Raw genomic sequence first — 6,212 nt, forward strand, 5'->3', positions numbered from 1 at the left:
TATTCTAGTTTTATTTTAAGTTATTTTTATTTTTTTTATTTTTAAAGTTAAAACTAGCTTTAAACTTTTTTTTTAGCCTTTAAGGCCTTATTATACTTATTAATAAATTTTATATAAATTATTATTATATTTATTTTAAGCATAGTTTTTAGGGGTTTTTTTAACTTTTTTAAGTATAAATAAATATTTTTATTATAAGTTTTAATAAGTACTTGCGCCCTAAACTTTAAATTATTAAAGTATAGGCTTAATTTTATAAAGTAAAGTTTTTAAAAAATAATATTTTAAGTACTTTATTATTTAATTAAAAAATACTAAATAACGCGGTAGCCCTAGTTTATAATTAGGTTAATCTATATATATATAAATTTTTTAAAATTTATTTAGGTTTACTTATTATTTTAAAATTTAACTTAACCTTTTTAATAATTACAAGTATCTTTTAAAGTATTTTAAATAGTAAATATAATTTTTTTATTATTTATTTAAAAATTTTTAGGGGTGTTATAAAAGTAATTTTTTAAATTTTTAAACTAAATTTTAAGTTTTATTATATATTTTTTTTTAACTTTTTAACCTTTTTAAACTTAATCTTAGGCTTTTAAAAAGCCTTTTTTTTATAATAAAGTTTATAATTTTTTATAGCTTTTTAATACCTTTTTTATATATATTTAAAACTTTTAAATTTTTTAAAGCTAGCTTTACTAGTACTAGGTTTTAAAGGTAAAATAGCTTTAAAATAATAACTTATGTTATTTAAGCTTAATTTTAAATTAAAATTAAAAAAATTACTAAAATTAATTTTTTTAAAGCTTATTAAAAATATTAATAAGAAGATTAACGCGGGGATTAATAAAAAAATTAATATAAAAATTAATAATTTAATATTATTTTAGCTTTAGGTTACAGGGGTAACTTTTCCTTATTTTTTTAAAAAAATATTTTAATTTTAATATATAATACTAATTATATTAAAATTAAAAAATAAATAAGTTAAAAATTATAATTTTAGGCTACTTTTTTTCTAAAATACCTTTAGTTATAACAAATTTTAAATTAATAAGTTTTAATAATAATATAAAATAATAAGGTAAAAAATATATTTTATTTTATATTTTATTAAGCTAGTAAACTAAATTATTTAAGTTAGGTTTTTTTTTAATTATTTTTAATAATAATAAAATTCTTAAGTATTGTAGTGGGGTTGCACCCCAATATTAATTCCTATAGTACTTATAGCCTTGCTACCAGCCTCCTGTACCTAGTTAATTATTTACCCTAATATATATATATTTTTTTTTTACTATTATTCCTACCTATACTACATACTATCTAGTCCTAGGTTTTTATTATTATTTAGCTTTTTTAGCTTTTATACTTTAATACTACCTTTTTATATATTAGTAACTAACGCAGGGCATGTTTTTTTAATATTATAAAGGTAAAAAAGGCGCCTGCTAAACCCCTAAATTAAAAGTTTTTAATACTAGTAACTATGCCTTGGTAACTTAGGCACCTAAAATTATTAAAAAAAAAAATAAAGAACTATTAAGGCCTAAAGGTTAGAAAGAATTAAATAATAAGTATAAATTAAACCTAGTAAGTAAGGCAAGTAAGCCATGCATAAAGTACCCTAATAATTTTTAAAAAAATAATAGGCCTAGTAATCCCAAGAAATATTAATTACTTAATAAATATAATAAATTAAATAGTAAAATTAGTAAATTTAGTATAAATATAATTAATAAATTTAAAGTAAAGCTCCCAAGGGCCTACCTAGGTAGTTATACTAGGTGCCTAATAATAAAATAAAAATATTTTATAAGTTTTTTTTTATAATTATAAAGTTTTATTTTTTATTAAGTATTTATAAACCTAGCCCTTTAAAAAATTATTTAAAACCTTTAGTACATACAAGCCTACTACCTGCTTATTAACTTTTACTATTAAGTAAAAATATCCCATGTATTTAAGTTTTTAAATAAAAAAGGGGATAAAAACACTAAATAAATACCCATGCTTATAATTAAAAATTTTAATAATATATTCCCCGTGGCTAAAGGTAAGCCTAGTAGTATTATTAATAAAATTTACATGCCTTTTAATAACTCCCGCGGTAGTAATACTAGCACCTTTAAAAATATAAAAAATATAATAAAAAAAAAGTATTATTTTTTATTAATTACTTTTATACTAATTCCTGGTACTTCGGGCGTGCTTATATTTAATAATAAAAATATAACCAGGTTTTTAAAAGTATATAAGTAAGCCTGCAAGAACTAGAATATTTATAATAAACTAGGGAAAGTTACCTAAGTAGCAGGCTATTATAGTTATAATATTTTAAATATTATTAAAAACCTAAAAGGGTATATTAAATAAGACTAAAAGATTTTAAAAATTATTATACTAAATAAATACTAGTATCTTAACTAGTATTAAATTAAGTAATCATGCTAGTATTTTAAAAAATTTAAAAGCTAGCCACACACGTGAACTAATAACCTTTATAACTATATTATAAAATATAATATAATTTTAGCCTAAGTTATATAAATTAGTAAACTAAATAATTATACTTAATATATTTAATTAACTTAAGGCCTTTTAAATAACCTAGCCTAATAAGTTTTTAAAAAATCTAGGTTAAAAATAGGGAGCTACTACTAGCTTAAGTATAAAGTAATTAAAAAGTACATGCTAAATACCCTAGTAGTAAAAAAACTATACCTTAAGGTTAATAAAAAGGTTATTATATTTTTAAAAAAAAAAAGCTAAAAAAAAAAGGCTATATTTTAAATACTTTTAAATATATAACTAGTATTTTAGTAGCTAAAAAACCCCTAGTTTTATTTAATAAAATTATAAGCTAATAAAAAAGGCACTTTAGCCCTGCTTAAAATAACCTTTAAAAAATTATAAAAGCTATTAAAGTATTATAACTAAACCTTAAAGTTATAATAACCTAATAAGCATAGTAACCCCCCTACCCTTTAAATACATGGCAGGCACCGCCCCCTTAAATATTTATATATTAAATTATTATATATATTCCCCCCTAGACCAAAGCCGCCTTTTAATAATACCCGCCCTAGTAGTACCTATTTTAGTAGTATTTATTTTAGCAACACCCGCCCTAGTAGTACCTGCCTTAATAGTACTAAAAATAATAATACCCGCTTAATAATATATTAGTATTTTTAGTTTAAGCGCCCCCGCCTTATAATAACTACTATTATTATAAAACTTTAAAATATTATATAAGCACCTGTATTATATAAATAGTAAATATAATAAATAAAATATATTATAAAAATTTAAATATTAATAGGCTGTATGTTAGCAAGGTAAAAAATAAAAAACCTAAAATTAAAGGCTAGCTAAAAGTACTAATAGCAAAGCAAGTACTAAAAGCTATTAAAAACTAGTTAAAGCTAAAGTTTTTAAAAGCAAATATTAATATTATTAAAGTCTTAGTTATTAAGCTTATAAATACTAAAAACCTAAAAAAAAACGCTAAGGATAGTAAAAACTTTAATTATAAGTTTAATAATTTAATTAAGGTGTAACTATAGTTATTTATAGCTAATAAATAGGTTAAAAAATATAAAGCTACTAATAATAAGTACCTTATTATTTAATTAGCAAGATTTAACCAGCACGTGAATAAGATAATTAAAAAGTCTAAACTTTTAAAAAACGCGAAAAAATAGCCCCGGGTAAAAAAAGTAATAAAAGCTATAAAGGTTAAAATATAAAAAAAAAAAAAAAAAAAAAAAGCCTTAGGTTATTATTTAATCCTAACTTATAGTTAAAAATAAGCTAGTAATTAAGCTAAAAAAAAAAATGCTAATAAACTTTATACTTAACCATATACTTTAGTAACTAGTAGCTAATATTATAATTAATAACCTTCTTGGGGTATTTAAACATTTACACTTTATATTTTTTTATTAACTTTTTATAAATTTAAGCCCTCCTAGTGTTATTACCTAAATTCCCTAAGTAACTTTAAAAAATATAGCTATTATAAACTTAGTATTAGGGCCTAAGCTAATTAATAACATGCCTTTTTAATACATGCAAGTAATACTTATAAATATTATTATAAAAGGCTTAAGGTCTAAGCCCCTTCCTAGTAAGAAAAACCCTTATATATCCCTAAGTATTAAAATCTTAATTAAAGTAAAAAAATAATTTATAAAGGTACTTTTAAATACTAGCGCGGAACTTAATATTATTAATAAATAATTATATAAAAAAATTAACTTGCTTTACAGGCTAAAGCCGCGGGTAAAAATAATAATTATAAATTAAGCTAAGGGCAGTTATATAAGTATTATAAAAAACCTTTTAATAATTATTAAAAACCTTATATACTAAAGTATTAATTATTTTATACTAAATAATTTAAAAAAAAAATTTATTTTAAAAAGGCCCTTTTAATACCAAGCCTTATTTATAATAAATATTAAAAAAAATAGTAATATAAAGTACATAATTTATTTTATTAGTTAAAACTAACTTTTAAAAATTTATATACCCTAAAAGCTATTACTAGCTAAATATAAAAGAAATATTTAGCCTAGGCAGGATTTAAAAAACTAAGTAAAAATTATAATATTAGGTAGTTACTTACTATAAAAGCTAGAATAATAATACTAGGGGCCCTAAAATAATTAATAAATAAGGTTTTTAATAAGGTAGTTAAATACCTAAGCTACGCCCAAGTACCTAAAAAACTAAAAGTTAAGATAATTTTATATTTAATTAAATATAAAATTACTAGGTAAATTAAAGGTTACTTAAACACCCCCTAGTTACTTAAGAATCTAAAAATTAAGTTAATTTTATACTAGGTAATTTTGTGTTTAAATAAATATAAAATTATTAAGCTAATTACAGGCTATAAATTTATAACTACTAAGTTTATACCTAACCTACTTAATATATATAAAGCGCCTATTAATAAAATTACCTAAAAATTATTAAAACGCTTAAGCAAGCCCTTAAAATATATTTAATAAATAAAATATAAAGCCAAGAAGATACACAGGGCACGGCCTTTAAATATAACCTAGCTAGTAACCTTATTTAAAAAAAAAAATTAATAAAGTATAACTAGTAAATAGCCCGGAAGAAGGTAATATACTAAAAGGTATAAAAAATTAGCAAAAACTTTATTTTAAATAATACTATCCCTTCCGCCAGGCGCCCGAAGCAAGTACTAAATTTAACTTTTATTTTTAATTATAAATTACCTAGTTCCCGCGGGAAACCTAACTAATACTTAAAAAAGCTATAAAGTTAAAAGTTAGAAATTAATTAATAATATAAAAAAAAATATTACTAAATATATTATATTAAAAAAAAGGAGCGCTAAAATAGGGAACTAAAAATATTAGCTACATGTAATTAAAGGTGGCGCCCTTATAATAACTATAAATAATAAAATACTAAGCGTGGTAAGTACCCTTAATTAAGATTTTAAAAGCAGCCTAAAAAATAGTAGTTAAAATACTTAAAAAATACTTAAAAGCTAAAATATTTAAATACTCCCAGGGCCCTTATAAAAACCTATACTTTTTAATTATTAAAAAAATACCTAGTACCTACTAACTAATAATTAATATTATTAAACTTAATAAGGTTACTATACAAGACGCAAACCTCCCACTAAATATTAATAAATTTTTTAATAAGTTTACTAGCATAGCCATGGTATTTTTTATTAATTAAATATCTAGGTATAACTAAATTACCCTAAACCCTAAAAATAAAAATAAAACTATTATTCACACTATAATAGGTTTTTTTTAATAAATAATTATTATATAAAAAGCCATAAACTTGGTTACCTAGTTTATTAGGGTTAAAAAAAAGATTTTAAAAAAACTAATACTACTAATAATAAGAATATTCTTAAATAATATTAGCGTGAAAAAACCTAAAACCAAGTATAATAATAAAAAAGCTTTGCTAAAAATTTAATAATATATATTAAAGTACTTAATAAACTTAAATCACGCGCTTTACCTAGTAAAGCTTACCAGGGCCATAGTTTTAGTAAAAAAGTTATAGTTTTATATAAAGGGGCTTAAGATTATAAAATAAGTGTGTAATTATAATAAAAAATATTTTAAAATAATAAAAGTAATTAAGGTTTTTTACTAGCCCAAGCCTTAAAATATTAAGTAAGTTTATAAATTTGC

Source organism: Aspergillus mulundensis (assembly GCF_003369625.1).
Source record: "Aspergillus mulundensis strain DSM 5745 chromosome Unknown scaffold_12, whole genome shotgun sequence".
NCBI classification, from domain to species: Eukaryota; Fungi; Ascomycota; class Eurotiomycetes; order Eurotiales; family Aspergillaceae; genus Aspergillus; species Aspergillus mulundensis.